We start from the raw sequence: 21,885 nt of genomic DNA on the forward strand, positions 1-21,885 counted from the left end.
ACCTGCCCTACAATTTCCTGACTCAAGATGGCAGCGATTCTTGCCTGAGGTTCTAGTGTGCTGGTCTGCCCTACAGATTTTGAATTTGCTAGCCCCTACCATTACCTGAGCCAGTTTCTAACAAGAAATCATACCTTCACCTATTGCTTCCGTTTTTATGGTGAACCCAGAGACTGACTGATACAGTTGGACTTTAGTTTTGTTTTATCTAAGAAGGTGAGGGGGTAAAATGGGAGGGCTACTCTACCTACTCCAAACAAAGAGTGGCTGTGGGACCCAAAGATTGAAAAGATTTGGAATTCATTTCTCCTGACAGTGGTTCCTGTCCTTTTGCTTTCTTTTTTTTTTTTTTAATGTTTTATTTATTTTTGAGAGAGAGAGACCGAGTACGACTGGGGGAGGGAGGGGCAGAGAGAGAGGGAGACACAGAATCTGAAGAAGGCTCCAGGCTCTGAGCTCTCAGCACAGAGCCCAACGTGGGGCTTGAGCTTGTGAACTGTGAGATCACGACCTGAACCGAAGTGGGATGCTTAACTGACTGAGCCACCCAGGTGCCCCAATTTGTGTTCTATTTAATACCTGAATCTTCTCTTACTTTTATTATGTGGCTTGTTTCGTGTCCTCCCATTGGATGTAACTCTCCATGGGAAATAGAATCCATTTGCATATGCTAACTACATTATATGTTTTCATGTTCTATTTGTAAGTTTTCATTAGTTTAATGACAAATGACTTTAGCTGTGCTTAGGTACAGAAACATGAGGTACATAGCTCCTCATGTGTTTCACATGCATACACTGCTTACATTCGTTGAATTCTAAATAATAGGTATTCAGTGTCCCAATAGCCATATGACTTTTTTTTTATTCTTATTTAGTGTTTTATTTGTAAGGTCAAAGATTCACAACCATCCCTGAATAAAAACCATGGAGGCCTTTATCCCCCTCTATGACTTTCATCACATTGCTAGCTTCAGAAGCAGGCAAAATCTTTTTATATTCACTGAAACACTGTGGGTAATGATCCTTAAAAATTTAGTCATTCTCTCTAATTAGTGCCTCCCCAGGGAGGAAGTAGTGACGGTGAGGGAAAAATTGACTGTATGGGTATTCTATTGATTAATGCTGCTGTAACAGGAACAGACAACAGGAAGACAATTTTAAAATTACTAAATTACTTAAATGGAAACCAGTCAGTTGACTCATATTCTATTCAAAGGCAGCATAGCTCCTACCCTTCATAAATGATTCACAATGTCTATATCATTATTGATACAGTTATAGATTTTTACAGTAGCAAGAGGCATAAAGGCAAGTGGAGTTTTGAGTTCTAGTCCTGACTCTTCCATGAGTTTTGAGCACTGATTCCATGGGCATTTCAGAAACTTCTTATGGTATTTATAAAGATATAAATACAATGACTGGTATAATATTGAAAAGTAGAATTGAAGAAGTAGAAAGCCTTAAAGTTAGAAGATTATGTGGTATAAGGTACAACTCAAACCCCACTCCCTGCTCCTACTCACCTTTTTCTGGAAATAATAATTCTTTCTGAGAACTGGAATTACTCTGCATATAGTTGAGCAGAGCTTTGTAAAGTCACTTTAAGGGGGAAAAATGGCTTTAAATTAAGATTTCCAGTTAAGAAACCTTGACAGTTGGGATGCCTGTGTGACTCAGTCAGTTAAGCATCTGACATCAGCTCAGGTCATGATCTCACAGTTTGTGGGTTCGAGCTCTGTGTCGGGCCTGGAGCCTGCTTCTGATTCTCCCTCTCTCTCTGCCCTCCCCTGTTCATGCTCTGTCTCTCTCTGTCTCTCTCAAAAATTAACATTAAAAAAAAAATACAAGAAACCTTGAGTGTCAACTTTCAAAAGGTGTGAAAATTTCTAAAATAAATGCATTATCATCCAAAAAAAGGTTTAAGTTGTTTTCTTTTTGTTACTTGAACTGAACACTATTAAAAGAAAAGTTCCTGAAGCTAAAATGTCCTCACAGCTAACTTCATGGGTATGTGACCTGTGCTGTTGGGCCAACTCAGTGCCATGTTCAGAAGAGCCCTGCACTTGGTTTATTGCTCTGATAAGAATGTCCTGAAATTCTTAACTGTATCTTTGAATGTACGTTTTGTAAGTGAAGTCCAATGGGACAGTGAGGAATATGGGTCAGTAGAGGACACACATTTCTAGCAAAATGAGTGTTCTCCATTCCTTATTGCTCCATTCAAATGGCATGTTTATAATGCCCCATGAGCACAGAATTCTTGTGGTGTTAGGATGCACAGAAGTTCAGAGAGATTACAGCAAGTACAAGGTAAACATGTGAAATCAACAACTGAATAAGTGGGAGCACTACTGTCTAGGGAAGCCAGGCTTTCTGTCTGATCCAGAGCTTGCTTCAAATGCATAAAGAAGGCAATAGCCTTCTAAGAAACACTAATAATAATGAAAAGCATATCCTTTCATATGCTTGTTACTTTCCTAAATTAGTCAACCACCTATGATTAAAACCATATAAAGAGCAACCCATAGTTCCTTTTTCTTCCAGTCTTAACTTATCCACCAGTAAGCCTGAAGTAGAGAGTGTTAGAATCTATGCATACCAAGAACTGAAATCAAAACAGCTGAGTCATTTCTATGTCACGTTTCCTTTGTCTACACTTGTAGGAACTGGTATAGAAGTTGTGAAATTTGGGTGCATATGAGATCAATGGTCTTATATTTGTATTTAGGAATGGAATTGTACACTTAAAAATGAGAGTGAAATTCACACTAATAGTAAACATTTTTAGTTTTTCTTTACTTAGAATGACATTAGAGAGCAAATGTATAAATCCACAAAACACCATGACAAGTTGTGGAAGAGACCATAGAAGAAGAAAAAAAAAAACAAAAACCTCACGTCATTTTTGGGTCTCACTTTTTTCCTGCTTTTGAAACAAGAAGTCTCTTATTTCCATTTTTCCCTGGGTCCTACAAATGATACAGCCTGCCCTGAATGCCATCTGCTTTTTTCATCCATCTCTACTCTTGGGTAATACAAAGCATATAAGGAAAGCTCTTCTCAGCTTTCACATGAATTGCTTTCCTATTGGTCTCCGTCCAGTCTCCCATTCTGATACCACATTCTCAATGTTTTGCGGGTTGCTTTGATTTTCCTTTCTACCTAAGTATAGGATATCTCATTCAATTCTCTTAAATTTAATCATGTTACACTTCCTATTGGCAAAATTGATTTTCTATTAATACCTGCTATCAAAATAGAATTGAGCCCTGAGCCAGGCCATCTCATTTGGGCAAGGTATCTGTCCTCTCTTCAGAAAGATCTTTTACTTTAATTTAATGTTTGCTCCTGCAAGAGTTATTTCTCTCTTTCTCTTGTATCTTTTTTATCCCCCACTAAGACTGAGAAGAATTTTATTCATAACATTTTGGATTACTCCAGTGACACACATGGTGGTTATTACGTGTCCCTTTCAATCACCAACTAATTATATGCATGAAATATAATTGATCAGTTTTCCAACTGGGCACGCCAACCTAAGATGCTAATCTTTAAGGAGAACAAATATGGTTTTTCCTGCTTTAGTCCATTTAATAAAAAACTCCAAAATTATTTCCAAATAATATTAATAAAATATGTATGTGCCTAGGGGCACCTGGGTGGCTCAGTCGGTTGAGCGACCGACTTCAGCTCAGGTCATGATCTCGCAGTCTGTGAGTTTGAGCCCCGTGTCAGGCTCTGTGTTAGCAGCTCAGAGCCTTGAGCCTGCTTCGGATTCTGTGTCTCCATCTCTCTCTGCCCTTCCCCTGCTCACGCTCTGTCTCTGTCTCTCTCTCTCTCTCTCAAAAATAAAGATTAAAAAATTAAAAATATATATATATGTGCCTTTACATTGTAACCGGACATTAACTGCCAGGTGCTTACATATATATATTCTCCACATCTCTTTTTCTGGTACATCCCTATATTTTTACTTATTAAAGAAGTAAAAAATGTCCCCAGTTATATAAATGTCATTTAGTAGTTTCTTAATAGTTAAGTAACAGGTGAGTGATGAAGCACCAACGCTAGAGAAGTAACCTTTGCTTAGTTCTAAACATAATCAGGGCAAACTGCTGAACTATGGGCTCAGCTCTCCTCGTTTGCAAAATGAAAGTAATAATAGAACCTAATGTAAACCTCAGTTGGAGGAATGCCTGTACCCCCTCTAAATGCTCAACAAAAGCCTTCTCATACTGCAGTTGTTATTCTTGTTGTTGTTACTGTTGTAGTTAATTGTTAAAAAATTTTCCCCTTCCTCTTGGCTAACGGAAATTGGATTTGGAATCAAAGTGGTGATATTTTCAGCTCAGGTTTTGGGCTGTGATTAGTCTTAGGCAACAATAATGATCCTTTTTCTCACTCTTTCTTAATTTACCTGTATCACTCACAACTAGTGCAGCCAAAGGACCTCAGTTAGGCCAGTAAGAGCTAAGCAGAAGTTTTTTCATGAGGTTTCAAAGAAGACATTTAATTACCTTGTAAAAGGGGACAAATGTGTTTGAAACAGACCCATAAACCCTGCCTCTTCTCTCCTTCTGCCTTCTGTGAATATGGACCTGAGGCAACAGCCATCTTTTGACAAGGCCTTAGGAGAAAAGCCAACACACTCGACCAGGGCAAGCAGAGAAGTATAAAAAGTCTATGTGTCAAATTACAACATTGAACAGTGAGGTGCTGTTTGGGGACATCCTGTGCCTGCTGAAGAATGCAGAATGGCTACTTCTAATAGCTTGTCATTCATGACTTTTTAGATAAATAATTTTGCTCTCTGTATTTTGCAATAGCCTATAGTGCCTGGGGTGTAGAATCTTAAAAATAATTTCAGGAGAAAATGAATTATATCAAGTCTATCTTCTGGATGCATTTAAGTGGATTTCCTGAAGAATTGGCTAAGTATAACCTTATAGAAATTTCAAAACGCTTTGACTATTGTCTGCTCATTGCTGGATCTGCAAATGTCATTTAATTTAAATGATTACACATTATTTTAAAAAGTGGTCTTCAAACATAGAGCATCGGTTCTCTACTGAGGGCAGCCCTCAATTGGCAACACGTGGAGATATTTTTAGTTGTCACACTGGAGAGTGTGCTACTAAAATGTATTGTGTAGGGGCAAACATCGTGTAATGTGCAGGATTTTATAATACACAGTATACTCCTGCCCTCCCCCGACAAAAATTATCCTGCCCAAACACCAGCAGAACCAAAGTATTTGCAAAGGATTTGGGAAGTGTCTGTTGGGAATGTTAAGGGTCTGCTTAAAAGATATTTTAATGTTAAGGGTCTGCTTAAAAAATAATAAAAAAGTATTTCTTATTACTTAAAGGCCAGATTTTCTACTTGTGACAATTCTAGTGCCAAATTTCAGATATTTCAGTTTCTTTAACTGAAATGATACAAATATATTTTGATCACGTGGCTGTAGATGAGAGCAAAATATTAATCTGTAACTACACTCAATAAAAATCTGAGATAATACACATAGTGAGACCATCCTGATGTCATAAAGGGCCTTCATTCTACTAACAAGTGAAGAACTAATGTCATTATTTTTGCAACTTTATCCATTCACAATTTCATATACTCCGGTTCAATAATATGTGTAAAATTTGAAAAATTAACTTCGTGTACTTTGAATGTATCTGTTGCCACATACATTTTCTATTAAGTAAATGGTTAGTGATAGCTTTCTTTGCAGCCAAAAATTAAAGGAGCTACCATAATCTAATGCAGCTCCAGAATTAGAATCCCAAGCATGGGGAGTCCAGTTTTCTAATTAATTTCTAGTGCTTTCTAAGATAAACATGTTTGGACACATATTTTTCAAGATTAAAATTTTCAGTATGTTCTGTCCATTTTTGTACTTTTGACTGCTTCTGGAACACAATATCCTATTTTAGTTCTCCAGAAAAAGTGACGGTATCATACAAAGTATAACTGCTTTTTAGTAAGGAACTGGGCTACATTCACAATTCATTATTTTATGACCCTGGAGGCACTCTCTTAGAATTTTGTTTAATGGAGATTGCAATAAGGACTAAATGAGATTTTGCAGGCAAAAAAGTGCTTCACCCCCTACCTGGCACAGAATGAGGTTCTCGAGAATGCTGTTACTTTTCCCCCTCTGCTTTGGTATTCTTGCTCCAACAGAATGCTTGTGATGATTCATGGCTAATGGTCATGCCATAAAACTTACCTTGTTTTGGTCAAGCAGCGTCTGTTTCAAATGAGAGCATAGATCCCTGATGTTCTTTATTATTATTATTTTTTTAAATTAAAAAAAATTACTTAATGTTTATTTACTTTTGAGAGAGCTAGAGACAGAGCATGAGTGGGGGAGGGGCAGAGAGAGAGGGAGACACAGAATCTGAAGCAGGCTCCAGGCTCTGAGCTGTCGGCACGGCGCCGGACGCAGGGACGAACTAACGGACTGCAAGATGATGACCCGAGCCAAAGTCAGACGCTCAACCGACTGAGCCACCTAAGCACCACCGCCCCTGCTGTTCTTTTTTAAATCTATCAATTTTGACGTTATTGATTTTGAATATTCTGCTCGTTAGACACAGACAATTTACTTTTAATTGTCTGGACATGCTCTGGATTAAGCAGTGGATTAAGACAAACAGACTTTAAATGAAAAGTTGGAATCCCACAACTTGAAATAACATTTAAAACAAACAGCGAATGAAATCCTTTTTTAAACTCTGAAGGTCTTTTCTTTACCATCAGTGTGAAGCATAACTGTTTTTCCTGCTTTATATTTATAAGAAAAGATGAACTTTAATATTACCAAGTCCATTGCAATCTGTTCAGAACAATTTCTTTGTATTGTTGACTTCAGAGGTAATAACAGAGATGGAGTTAAATAGGCTATTTAGGAAAATGTCTGCCATTTTAGATTGCAACCTACCACTTTGCTTTTCATTGGAAGCCGAGCAAAGCCATATGTGGTGGGGTAAATTGACAGAAGCCCAGCCAGTGTTAACCTGCTTCATGAAGATCTAATGATATATTTGCCTCTTTGCTGATGACACTTTCGTTACCAAGAAAAAACACAGTTAAGAGATGTAGGTACACAATGTCTGCCTGACAGCCAATGTGAATCTTTCCTAACAAGTACATGGCAGCAAACCTTTAAATAGAATCCAGTAGCTCTTAAATTAAGAACAAGAATACTTATTTTATTTTTTCTATAGTCCCATTGTTTTGAGATTCAAACGTTAACTTATTCTATACTTTTTTAGAGTTTTTTTTTTTGATGTTTTTATTTGATTTTTGAGAGAGAGGGAGAGGGAGAGAGCCAGGGAGGGGCAGAGAGAGAGAGAGGGAGACAGAAGATATCAAACTCACTAACTGTGAGCCGAAGTTGGACACTTAACCGACTGAGCCACACAGGCACCCCAATCCTATCTTATTTTTAAGCTATAGCTGATAAAGAGCAAAATTTTCCTACCATCCATAGGGCTTTGGAAGGTTCTAGCCTGATTTCACAGATTGAGCTCAGACAGTTTATTCAGATCCCTTCTTAGGAGTAGAAGCTGTTTTGTTTTGTTTTTTTCTTTCCCCCTTTTAAAATGAACAGTTTTAAAGTCCTATGTGTGTATTTCAGGTGTAAACAGGCACAATCTCTGAACAGAACTAGGTTAGAAATAAGCTTGGAGATTTGTCTAGATTAAACTCAGATCTGCTTTTAGATTCAAAATGACCCTATACATTCAATTTCAGAATCACCTTCTTTGTTTGCTGTGATGTGGATTAGAGACTGCCTTCCCTGAGATTTTCTTTTTCCTTTTTGAGTATGCAAGTGACATTTTCCTGTTCATCCGAAGAATGAAGTAAACCCGATTAGATTTGTTCTCCATCTGGGAGCAGGAAATTAACTTTGAAAATGATTTAAATCTCTTGCCTGGGGAGGGACTTTTACTGCCCTGAGTTCAATAGTTCAATTTGACAGAAGCCTCTGCCAGATTTCTAATACATAGTTGTGTTTAAAAAAAGGATGAAAATAAGACTGTTTTAAATTTCATTAACTGACTCCTTGTATTAGGCCAAATTTGGAGATTTGTCAGATTGAAAACATTAGCCCAGTAAACCTTTTAAGTAGACATGTATTATAGTTTCAAAGGAGAAGAAATAGTCTTGTTATTGAGAGAAAGTCTTCAAGTCTGGAAGTTATCCCTTGTAATTTTTTATTATGTTGCAGCTGTAAGAATAGGTGGTTGCTTGCCAGAAACTATGAAGAGTGGTTGTGCACATTCAGCGTATATTTTGATAAAACAAAACAACAGTTATTCTGACATATTTTAATGATAAGCATGATAATTGTGCCAAAAGGTAACTAGTCAAAGATGGCAAGATGTTCACCGAAATAACCTTATTTTGAATTTTTATATCCAAACAGGTGCCAATCTTAGGATTTTTTTTCTTCTCATTTGTTTATTTGCACATATTCATAGTTAACATCCATGATCACAATATTCTGTTATGACTATTCATTACACTCTCACGTACACATTTGTATTTCTATATGCCTTACTCTCTATAACTGGTTTTTCTTTGCTTGGGACGCTTTGTCCCATGTCCTAGGAGTAAGATTCCTACTGCTTTCTCCTCAAACCACGGCATTCTTCTTCAGTATCTGTCAATAGTTTAGGCCAAATTGTGGCAGCAAATGACCCTCAGGTTTCTGTCCTTTTTAGAAAAAAAAACTTTGATTTTTGCTCCTATTCTGTATCAATTGGGGGTTGACTACAGTTCTACTGTATTCTTTTTTCATTCCAAGACCCAGGCTGATGGGTCAGTTTCTAATGAGATAGTATCAAATTTATGGCAGAGAAAAAAAGAGGTGGAATGATAACTCTTAAACTGCTTGGAAGATCACACATCATTCCCCCTCAGATTTAATTGGCCATGTTAAGTCATGTGGCTAAACCCAATGTCTGGGGGGCAGGAAATATAATTCTCCCATAAGGAGTGGCTTGACAGGGAAGGATCTTAGATATTTGAAATAAATGCGACTAAACCACAAATAGAATACATTTTACATGACCCAGTATGTACATGTGCATATAAGCCAGTGCAAGGACTATAGCAGGTACTCGACAAATATTTGTTGAATGGATAAATGAGTGAATATATTCCTTGATGACACATTAGTATATGATGTACTCGGATATTTCTATTCCATTATATTCTTTTGTATTGGATTTGATTTCATTTTGCGAAGTGCTAATCATGACACACTGCATTGATTTCATGATCTACAATTTAGAAACACTGATTAGCAAATGTCAGACTGAAAGCAATATTATTTTCAACCCTTAAATCTTTTCCCCCTGAAAACATAATAAACCATTTATTAAATATGTTCTCTGTGTGAGGTGAGTGTTAATATTGGTGCTATGAAGTAATTATAGAGAGTTTAATTGGACATCTCAGAAGTCCAAGGTTAATACCTACATCACGAATATAAAAGAAACATGGAGATAGCTCTTAAAAAGAGGTATAGGGGCGCCTGGGTAGCGCAGTCAGTTAAGCGTCCGACTTCAGCCAGGTCACAATCTCGCGGTCCGTGAGTTCGAGCCCCGCGTCAGGCTCTGGGCTGATGGCTCGGAGCCTGGAGCCTGTTTCCGATTCTGTGTCTCCCTCTCTCTCTGCCCCTCCCCCGTTCATGCTCTGTCTCACTCTGTCCCAAAAATAAAATAAAAAACGTTGAAAAAAAAATTTTTTTAAAAAATTAAAAAAAAAAAAAGAGGTATAAAAATTGAGGGAAACTACAAAGTTTTCCCCAAGGAAGTTATACTTAAAGAAGTCATGATAACGAATAACAGGATTTTGAAACTAAGAAAGAACTGCATGAGAAAATTTTCAATGGCATGAAAATTTATGGTGAATTTGAAGAAGGCCAAATAGTCTAAGAAAAAAGTGGTCAGAAACATGAGAAAATTATGGCCCATATATGACCACCTAACTATTCTTCGTCTACTAGATATATCGGGAATCTCTGATCTGTAATTCTACCTTTTTTAAAAAAGCTAGTGAAAGGAGAGCAGGGAGTTGTGGAAATGAGAGTTTTATTTCATAAACTGATCAGATTAAAGGTTAACAATTCCTTGTCTCACCTATCTATTAGATGAGATTTTTGTGCCTCCATGTGTATGGGCTGATTTTTTTCTTCGTTTTCACGTTTTTTCTACTTGTAATTTGTCATGTACCAATCATACAGCTGTAAAACAAACTGCCCTCAACTTTCCTTATCTATATAAATGAATTCATAATATTTACCTGCTGTGTCTATGAAGAAATACATTTTGCAGCATGTAGCCAAAAAAGGGTATAATGTTTTAATCACATAAGGACTAAAGGATAAGTCGGCGCAGATAGAGTGGCCCAAGAATGTGGAGGCCAAGATTGCTGTGCCACTGTGTTATTCCTTCATGCTTGCAAGATAATTGGTAGACTTTCAGTTAAAACTTCCATATGGCAGGCAGGAAGGATGAGAAAGAGACAATGAAGAAGAGACAAGCTGACATCAGTAATCCACACTTTTGCAGAACTCCCCAGCAGATTTTGAATCACACTTCAATGACCTTAGATCATATTCATATCACATGGCCAGTTCTAGCTGCAAAGGAGGCTGGGACATAAACTGTGATATTGCTACCTTGAATAAAATTAGAGTCCCTGATAACAAACAAGGGGAGAATAGTAACTACCACATCCTCTTACCTTTTAGGGTTGTTGAGGATATCGAATGAGAATATAGATGTGTAAGGACTTATGAACTCTCAAATAATCATGTGCAAGTAAAACAGTATCTAGAAAAAAGTAAGAAATGTACAAGATTAAGCTTAGCTAACTAGCTGTTCCTGACATGAAAATCCTTAGGAATTCCAGCAAGCAGCACAAACACACTCACACAACTCCTCCTATACATAGATGCTGCATTGGTGTACATATAAATGTTTAATCATCTATGTATATATGCCTAGATGTATTTTTACAGATAAATTGTATCAATTTATAATGAAGTTTCACACTTATGTGAATGTGCCTATAAATAATACATACACAATAACTATGAAAAATGAAAAGTACTAATTTTCCTTTTAATTTTAAGCGATTAAGAACTCAAAATCTTCCACAGTGTGATATTGCGAATTTATCGCAAAACCTCCCACCAAAACACTTATCATTTACATGGGAATTTTATCTTTATCAAGGAGAATTTCTAACTGAAAACTTGGAATGCACAGATTAATGAAGGGGAGCAGATATATACACGTTCACCACAAACTTCACAGGCAATTTGTGAAACAGTTCTGAAAATGTGAGTAGAGTTTAGGAGCATTGGCTCTCTTGGACAGAGAAACAATGCTGAAGGAAGGTACCATAGCTCACAGGTCCATGAAGGTGTGCTATACAGTTAAATGGCAATATTTTATTGGTTGATAAGGATATGACATGGTATAATGGGTTGAAGCTGTAGCAAAGAGTGTTTTTTAAATAATAGGGGAAAAGGCAATAGTGGCTTCCAGAAAGGTAACTTATGCTCACTGGAGATATTTAAAGAATAACATTATTGGTATTTTAGAGTCTTTCTGACATAGTGAAAGAGCTACTATATATATATATATATATATATATATATATATATATATATACACACACACACACACACACACACACACACACCACACATTATTATTATTATTATTACTATGATGATGATGGTAGTATAACACAAAATCCTGGGCTGATGTAGTACCATAAAGTAGTAGTCTTCTAAGTACAATTGTGGGTTCCTGGGGGCCTGGAGACTATTTCAGGTGGCATGTGAGGTTAAAAGATTTTCACAAGAATGTGAAGATGTATTTGCAATTTTTTACCGTGTTGACCCTTGTACTGATGATGCAGAACAATAGTGAACAAAGCTTGGCACTTTAGCAAGAATCAAGACGGTGGCACCAAATGGTACGAGTAGTTGTATTTTTCATCAACATGCACTTGCAGTGAAAACACACACGCACACACACACACACACACACACACACATACACACAGTGGGTATTCATTAAATGTTGACCCTTGAGTTCTATGTCTTTTTAATATTCTGTATGATAAAATTGCAGGGTGCGGGGAGGCTCCTGGAGCACTTCTGCTGTGCAGCCAAGTTCCTGGTCTGTCTTGAGGAAGACCCATTGTGCTGTTACCTGAACTAGCCTCTTTTTAAATTACACTTCTTCTTTTCTCAAAAGAAAAATGACAAACTATGGAATTGAGACTTGCGGCAGACATTTTTCTCAAAAATGAATGACGTGAGGCTATCACTTCAAGGAAAATCATTTAAATATGTTTGCTAATGAATATATTTGGAACTTTAAAAATGAAAATTAGAATTTTTAAAAACTTGCATTTGCCACCATGTATTTTACTACTTTTTAAAAAAATGTTTATTATTTATTTTGGAGAGCGAGAAGGGGGGAGGGTTAGAGAGAGGGAGATACAGACTCTGAAGCAGGCTCCAGGCTCTGAGCTGTCAGCACAGAGCCTGACGCAGGGCTCGAACTCACGAATTGTGAGATCATGACCTGAGATGAAGTTGGACGCTCAACTGACTGAGCCACCCAGGTGCCCCTGAATTTTACTACTTTCTAATTCTTATTGACTTTTCTGATGAGATCAGGAGTGAGATTAATGAATATGGTTTTGTTATGTTTTTTGGGGTTTTTTTTGATATTGCGTAATGAAAAGGCAGCATTTGAAAGCTGTGCATAACTCAGTGAAACAATATTTTCCAAATGACCAAGGCAATGAGTAAGAGATCCCTTTAACCTATAAGATAGACCAATGGATTTTAATGTAACAGTACAAGAAGATCATTGATACATGGTTTCTTAAAGGTTAGTTCCAAGGTTGGACCTGAAACCTATCACTTGTCGTGTTTTGGTAAAGAATCGAAGAAAAGCATCCTTAATGATCTAAAAAGGTTACTAAAATACTTCTTTCTTCCAACTTGTGTATGGCCAGACTTCCCTCATGTGTTTCAACCAAAACAATGTGTAATAATAGAATGAATGCAGAAGCAAAGAGGAAGATCCAACTGTCTCTATTAAGTCAGTCATTAGATTTGCAGTGAAAACACACACACGCACACACACACATACACACAGTGGATATTAACTTCATTAAATATTGAATTTAATTAATTAAATATTAATTATATTTGGGTTTTTTTGAAAACACATTGCTATTTATGAACAATAACTATGAACATTGTCATGGGTTTACTATTATTTGCAAGTAGCTCAATACATAAAAAGTTTCAAATTTCTCTTTTAAATTCAAATATGGTAAAACATCAGTTGATGTAATCACATAAATAAATGCTCATTGGTGTATACATTAATGTTTAAGATGATCAAGGGGTTCCAACACCAAATGTTTGTGAAACAGTTACAAAGAAGCCATTAAAACACATGGTTTAACATTATACCGTTATTTAATGCATTTTAGACTTTGATCCGTTTGTTGCTTTTGTGTTCTTCCTTATGTCACAAACTTCAGTTTTGTTTTCCAATATTTGTTTTTACCATTCAGATAAGAAGCCTATCTCCTTAAGCTCCCATGCTTTTTAAATCGTGATGATCCCCAAGGCCATTGCATTTCTCACTGCGTTCCACGTTATGCTTATATTTCTTTTCTTCCAGAACTATGTGGTAAGCCAGAAGCCACATACCATGGTGTGCTGGTAAATCCACCCTGAGGGGAAAAAAACCCTGATTTGAAGCGCTTGCTGATGCCTTTAAGCTACCAAGCTAACATCACACTCCACACTGAGCAGGAGTTGGGAAGAGGTATGAACAGTCGTCTCTCCAGAACGGTAGGAACTGATTCTGGCACACCCTTGGCCCCTGTCAGCATTAGTGGCAAGCGTTTCTATCTTTCATCTTTAAGAAAAGATAATTCCACAGTTTCCTACTTTTGCTCAGAACATATCTATTCTGACATCTCTGTCAAAAAAATAGTCTGTTTTTTTTTAACCTCTCTCCATTCAGCAGTCTGCCATTTAGACCCTCAGCGTGGTGTGGAGACACCTGGCATTAAACAGAGCTGTAAAAGGTATCAAATGTTCTCTGCTCTGGAAGAGCCAAATTCACATAATGCACTTTGAATTGTATAAAACTTTTTAAATGTTTATTTATCTTTTGAGAGAGAGAGACAAAACACGAGTGGGGGAGAGGCAGAAAAAGAGGGAGACAAAATCCAAAGCAGGCTTCAGGCTCTGAGCTGTTAGGACAGCACGGAGCCCAACATGGGGCTCTAACTCAGGGACCATGAGATCATGACCCGAGCAGAAATCAGGTACTTGAGTGACTGAGCCACCCAGAGACCCCTCAACTTTGAAATTTAAATTTGTCGATTACCTGGGTAACTTTCTCAGTGAGAACTTTAAAGATGAATAGTTTGCCTTGCTACTCAAAGTGCAGTTCTTGGACTTTGACTTACACATCCCCTGGGAGCTTGTTAAATATACAGAATCTCAGGCCTCACCTCCCAACTTCATCAAAATCTGCATTTTAACAAGATCTCCAGGTGATTCTTGTGGGCATAAGGCTTCCAAGTGCTTGGTTTAGGGTAATTTGAACCCTAGTGATCTCAGCTTACCACCTTATATTTGTAAATGGTTACTACAAAAATTCAACTGTCCTAAGATGTGTTATGTTTCGGAGTATTAACCAAAATATTCCATCCACCCTGTTACTTAGTTTATCCTTAATGTTATTTTTACCTAGTTAGTTGAAGTTAAGTCTCTTTCAAATGCTGGAAAGAGCATTTCTGTGTATTCTGTGTTTCTGCGTATTTTCATAATCCATTTTCTTTAAAACATAGAATTTCTGTTCTTTTTTTTTTTTTTTTTTTGGAGCATCAGATTCATCACTTCAGTTTCCATTAGGTTTTTGTCTCCCTGAAAATATTTAAGTATAAATTCTCTGCTTTGTTGAATGATTACTCAGAGTTGTTACATAATTTTTCTTCCCTTTTGATTCGAAGATTCATTTCTATGTGTTACTAAATTAGTAAAGTGTTAAAATGCTGTGCCTTTGAATTCTGTGAATCATTCCCAGCCCCTTGGCTATAAAGGCTAACGTAATTTACTATCATATAGTTCAAGAGTTTGACAGAGAAATGGACATTTTTTGGAAGAAGAATACATATACCGTTAACATATTTATAGGAGTTTAAGTCTCTCTAAAACAACTGATCCCACTCTGGCTACACTTTAGACTCATCCAAAAAGCTTTTAAGAAACCTAGGACTGAGGCACCTGGATGGCTCAGTCGGTAGAATATCCAACTCTTGACTCTCATGATTTCAGCTCATTGTCATGACCTCATGGTTCCTGGGGTCGAGCCCCACATCAGGCTCTGCGCTGGCAGCACAGAGCCTGCTTGGGATCCTGTTTCTCTCCCTCTCTCTCTGCCCCTCCCCTGATTGCACTTGCTCTCTCTTTCTCAAATAAATAAATAAACATTAAAAAAAAAAAACAAGAAAAAAAGGAAACCTTGGAAAGGGTTTCCTTTCCAAAGACTCTGGCTTAATTTGATCCAGTGTGGTTTTTTATGTGTCAGTATTTTTAAAAACTCTCCAAGTGGTGTAAACCAGGGAGAGTCTGGTTTAATCTGTTAGAGTCACTGCTCTACAGAGTGCCAAAGCCAAGAATAAACAGGCCTTGGCCAGGCACCCTGCTGACAGCATTCTCTTTCCTTAAGGGGTCTACTTAGCCTGTGTACTAATGTGGTGATTAAATTTGTCAGCTAGGTCCATCAAGTTTAATTACGTATCTTTAAGAATTACTGGATTTTTTTTTTTTAACTTAGCTTTGTGAATACAGCAAAAACGTTGAATGATGATCAGGAGGTTACACTGTCATATAAAGTTTAATAAAAATAGCCAATTTAAAGTGAAATCTGCATGCATCAAACTAAAAAGAATATAAAGATGAATATATATGGCAATTTCCTCAAACCTGTTCTCCAAGTAAAAGCAGAATAAATACATAATTTCAGGTGAGCCTGAAGGTATAAACACAAACTAGCCTAATACAATTACCTGCAGTGATTTGAAGTTTTGTTTTTTTCTTCGTTTCATGTCAGTTTTGCATTATAGTTCATAAATATATTTTATCATATGTGGTCAATATTATATATGATGAAACGTATGTCAATATATTGATCTATTTGATGAACTATGTATATTCTAGTTATTACATACAATTCAAAATATAGATATTTTAATATTAATATGTTTAAAATTTCATAAGAAAACTTCCATTAGAAAACTTTTTGTCATCACCTTCTTCAAGTCAGAGGGATAATAGATTAAACTGTTTGGCTCAATATCATATTTCATTATATGTTGGGTAAAGTACAAACACTTAGAGAGAGTGCATGAGTCAGTTTAGACTGTTATAACAAAGTACCACAGACTGTGATTTAAATAACAGAAATCTACATTCTCACAGTTCTGGAAGCTGAAAGTCTGAGATCAAGGTGGCAGCTTGGTAGTTTTCTGGTGAGAGTTTCCCCCTTGGGTTGCAGAAGGCTACTGCCTTCTCTCTGTGTGCTCACATGGTATTTCCTTGGTGAGTGTGTGCAGGAGTGAATGAACTTTTCTGGTGTCTCTCTTAGAAGGTCACTAGTCCTATCAGATTAGGGCTCCACCCTTATGACCCTATTTAACTTTAATTAATTTTTAGAAGCCCCATCTCCAAATATGGTCACACTGGGGGTTAGGGCTTCCACATATGAACTTGAGTAGGACACATTCAGTCCATAGCAGAGTGGTTCTCAATTGATCATGTATCCCTTTTTTCTCAGACAGCGTTTGTAATATTTTTTCTCAGACAGCATTTGTAATATGCTAGAAATGTTGTTTTTGAATAGGGATTGATGTGTATGTATGAGAATTAGCAAGAAATTTATACTGAGCAGGAGGGAGAATGGGGAGCAGGGAGGGAGAGAGACAGAAACATTAACTATAAATGATACATATTACCTATGGGTTGACATAAACCCCTGTACCCCTCACCCCCACACCCTTCCCAGTGACATGAAATAAATACTATGTCAGAAACACATGTTGAAGCACAGGATCTGTAATACCAAGAATGAGGTTTAGGAAGCTCCTCCAAAAAATTAACAAGAGTAAATCCACCCTGGGAAAGGATAAAGCAGCTGGGAATGATGATCTAGCTCCTGGCTACCACTTTTTAAGCTTGACTTACGTTCCTGCAGAGGAGCTAAAACATTGAGCAGCTTTCACCTCAGCTTTCTATGAGAAACTCATTACTTAGCTTCTTGTCTAATGGAGTGTTTAGAAAATCTTCTGGAGTATCAATCATTCAACCACACCTGGAGAGTCAGGAGCTAAGAGAATAGTTTAAGACCTTCACCCTATCACCTTCCCTAAATAAACACTGGGGAGAGGAATAAGCACTTTCAATAAGGGACTGTCTTTCTTAAAGGTTCTTCGTCACTATTTTAGCCTTGAGGCAAAGTGCTTCTTACTTAAAAAAACAGGTGATTAATAACAATGGTAAATGAGGGGCGCCTGGGTGGCTCAGTTGGTTAAGCATTGGACTTCAGCTCAGGTCATGATCTCACAGTTCGTGGGTTCAAGCCCTGCATCAGGCTTCGCACTGATGGTGCAGAGCCTGCTTGGGATTCTCTCTCTGCCCTTTCTGCGTGCACTCTCTCTCTTTCTCTCTCTCTCAAAATAAATAAAATAATAATAATAATAAGAAATGATAATAATAATAAATGATTAATAAAGGATTTTAAAATTCAAAGGCAAGCCAAGTTCCACTTACGAGATTTATATGAGAATTAAGGGAATTCTTTGGAATGATATGCTAAGGTGCACTACTGGAAGCACTACTGAGTTAGTTATTAGTTGAGTTAGTTAGAATGATGGTGTTGATTCAGGCTACTAATCTATAGTTTTCCCTTACCAGAGATTTGGTTCTTGCTGTATGTACATCTGTCCCAGCCCCTTAAATACCAAGAGACACCGGTAAAAACTCACTTCTCTTGCCAATAAAATATTCCCAATTATTTCATGGCGACACACTTTATATAATGTCTTTATAGATGAAATCATTATAAACCAAACAAAATAGCCAAATTCACTATAATCTAACCAACTATGAGGAAATCTTGAGATTGCTGACCTCATACAAGCATAAAATTCCCATAACGTCATCTGATGTGGTATACTCAGATAATTTTTCTTACACATGTGTAGGGTCAAAAGAATTCAAAATTAAATTTTTTTTCCTCAAGTTTTCCAGACAGATCATGAGTTTGGGAAGATGTGTCAGGTTTATCCTGACTTCAAGCAAGATCAGAGGCAAAAACGGGGAGGAACTAAAACTTACCTCTTTTGGGCTTTAGTGGATCAAGCAGCTACTTTTCACTAATAAAAGTGTTTTCTTTCTCTACTAGATTTGTGGAGAGGATTTCTGGGTTGGAAGAAGATTTTGCTTTTAATCCTATCTCCCCAACATTGGTTCCCCAGAAATCTAGTTGATCCATTAGTGACCAGTCGATGACACTGGTCACTTTCTTGTCAATAATAACTATTCTTAGGTTCTGTCTGAAATTGCTCAAAATGCAATCTTAAAAGTTACCACTTTCTCAACCGCATTTTATTGTTCTTGCCATACGTTTGATGGGAATTTGTTTTGCAAATGCCATCTATGAAATCCCATCTTCCCTACATTCCTCAGTTAGAAGGTGTTCTTAAACCTTGTTAATTTTAGGTAGAATTTTAGGTAGAAAACTTCTAAAGTTCTCTGATTTCAGTTTTAAGGGGTAAATGTTAATTGCTAATCTTGGATTGAATTTTAACTAAGATTGCTGACCTTTATTAATATTAACACTCATAGGATCAATTTAGCTTACTAACAAATGGAAGGAAGGAACAGGCATTCCAAATAAGAGTCATGGTCAATAGAATATGGATTTATAGGAATCAAGGGTAACCTAAGCCACAGCCCTTTTTACCTCCAAAAAGAAAAAAAAAAAAAAAAAAAAAAAAAGAAGAAAAGAAAAAAAAAAGGTGTCCTTCTAAAAAGACTTGGAGTTGTACTTTCCAGACAAAATATGCACAGAAAAAAAAAAATTTGTCTGTTAAAATAGATTCTAAAACTATTACTGCTGAGACTCAGTCATAGAAAATACATCATAGAGCATCTGTTAGAGCCAAAGAGGGATTGGGATAGTTAACTTGAATGAAAGGAGCCCTCTATAGCACGTGAAACAGCATTTTGAAGGTCATTTGCACATAAATGAAGAGGTTGCTTCTCCACTACGGCCTGTTAAACTTTTGAAACATGCAGCAGGAGAGGAATGGGAGTCTGATTCTGCCCTTGGATGGTCTGTTAGAGTCTGCAGTCCGTTTTATTCTCCGTGTGGTGTTCAGTAAAGTCAGGTCAAGTAAAAAGATTTTCTCTAGCTCTGTGATTACTACTATGAAATCATCAGCTTGGAGAAAACAAGTAGCTGTCTGTGTGAAATATCTTGGCTAAGCACAAAACAAATCTTTGTCAAAACCCTAAAAAGCAATAATCAGACCTTTTCTAAGTCTAGCTTTAATAAGCATGACAATTCATTTAAATTCAATTTAATGGGCATTTTATTAAGCATGTACTCTATGTTCTTGCCAAGCGCGCTGAAAACTATAAAGAAAGTATAAGATACAGTTCCTGTCCTTAAAAGAGTGCAGTATTCACAGAGAATTGGAATGAACCAAGCAGAAGTCTAGAAATAATATTCCAATCTTTCTTGGTGTACAAAGTAGTGATTTACATTATCTCCTCCGGGTGGGACCCTCTTTAAATGGATTAAATTTGCATAATGGCCTTTTCTTTTGTTTCTTCTGTTGTCCCAAGTAATTGCTTGCTTATAGCATTATATGGCTCTTTGATGAGTACCTCCCTCTTTCATGAAAAACATAGGTGGTCTGGTTTCTTCCAAAGCATAATGCTGACATTGATATCTGCAAGTTGAGGATGGTGTCACATCCCTAGGATACATGACAGAAGAAAAATTTAAGACAAAAGTGAGAAGTGTCCACTTGTATGTCTTTTGTTCTGCTTATTAAGGAAAAAGGAGGCTATGGAGATGGATATAAACCCAGCAAGTCTCGGAGACTACTGTATAAATATTTTAACATTGAGTGGGGGCTTTCATTTAGCCATGGTACTTTTCCTTTTTAAGTCAGGCTTGCCTCTGGTGGATACCAAGTAGTCAAAAAAAAAAAAAATCCTGATTCTTTGAGCCAATCAAACTATGTCTTTACTAAGTAATTAAGAGATCTAAGGAACCATAGCTATGATGGGTGGGGAGGAGATAAATGGGTCATTTATTTAGAGCTTTCATTAAAGATGTGCTAAATTTAGAGTAATGGTAAATCTAAAAGAAAAGCAGCAGATCAGTGAATAGTCCAAGGGAAAAATACTAGATCAGTTAAATATGCAAGAATAACGTTATTCAAGACTATTGCACCAGAGGAGAGAAACTGAACTGAACGCAATTCCTCTGAAACAAAAGATGGGAATATTTTAAACAAGGGTAAGGTTGGTGAATGTGATTAAGGCATCAGTGTTTGCTAATTGGTGCTTATCCAGGTTAGACTTCCCCTACCACCACCACAGAGACTGGGAGAAAGGGGCCTTATCTCCTTCCATGATCACATTTCAAAGGGAGTCATCCCAGGTCCTTGAGAAAGACCATTCCAGGTTGTACATTTACATCTCAAAGGATCAGAGAAAGAATTATAATTGCAAGTTTTCTAAAAATAAATGCTCTAAGAAAAGAGAGGTCAGGAAATATAGTCAGGGAGAATCCTATCTAAAGTTCAGTCAAGCTGAGGGGAATGGTAATGTTGGTCACAAAGATAAAGATAAAGATAAATGTGACTAAGACATATATATGATTTAGACTTTACCTCTTTTTCTTTCCCTCCCTTCCTCTGTTGCTTTTTCTCTCCTTCCCTCACTATCCCCTTCTCTCCCTCTGTCTCACACATCAGACACATATTTCTCACTCCTTCCCTCTCTCCCTCTCCCTCTCCCTCCCTCCCTCCCTCCCTCCCTCCCTCTTCTTTCTTTTCAGTCCATGAAGCCACAATAATGTACATTAACCTTTACTTTTAAGCCTGAGCTGACAGTGGATATTTAGAGCAAGTTATCATATTAATCATAGGTTTAGCAATAGTCAGAGTGTGATGGACTATAGCAATCCCCAGGTAAAGTGTGATGAAATGTATTCATCACAACGATACAAAATATATTTGAACTTATCATTTATGAAGTGTGGTTTGTGTAAAATCACCATTACCTGTGTAGTTTTTAAATGCCGTAACCCAATTTTGGTTATTTTACAATAGTAACGATTTTGAAATAGAATGTACAAAATAATTTTCATTTTGGTAACATAATTTATGAAAGCTAATGTTATAAAAATAGGCCTATATTTCTAAATGTTATATAGAAAATTTGATACTTTCTCTGTTAGCGTTACTATAAGAGACTAAAGTATTTTTAAAGTATAAAAATGTGATTGAGATTCCAAACGAAGATTTAATATTATGGTGGTATTTCTATAAAGCATATTCCAAAGATATTCATTATATTAATTTTTTTGTTTGACTTGCTCATTCAAATCCAGGTACATTCTGAAACAATATTTTAGACTAGCTTCTGCTTCTACTGATCTTCATAATCAGAAAATGTGATAATCCATGATCAGCCAAGGTTGTTAACTCTGTTTCCTAG

The 21,885-nt window shown here is 36.8% G+C and overlaps 1 long non-coding RNA gene across 5 annotated transcripts in view; it reads left to right on the forward strand.

The window, feature by feature from the left end:
- LOC109500179 overlaps positions 1–21,885 on the forward strand; it is a 522,281-nt gene that overhangs the window by 376,029 nt on the left and 124,367 nt on the right. For 4 of the 5 annotated variants that reach the window (XR_002742616.2, XR_006597870.1, XR_006597867.1 and 1 more), the window contains one exon: positions 13,754–13,926. This is a non-coding gene — a long non-coding RNA (uncharacterized LOC109500179). The remainder of the gene's footprint in view (positions 1–13,753; positions 13,927–21,885) is intronic. The other variant, XR_006597869.1, reaches the window with a different exon arrangement.

The sequence above is a fragment of the Felis catus genome, chromosome B2 (assembly GCF_018350175.1).
Source record: "Felis catus isolate Fca126 chromosome B2, F.catus_Fca126_mat1.0, whole genome shotgun sequence".
NCBI lineage: Eukaryota > Metazoa > Chordata > Mammalia > Carnivora > Felidae > Felis > Felis catus.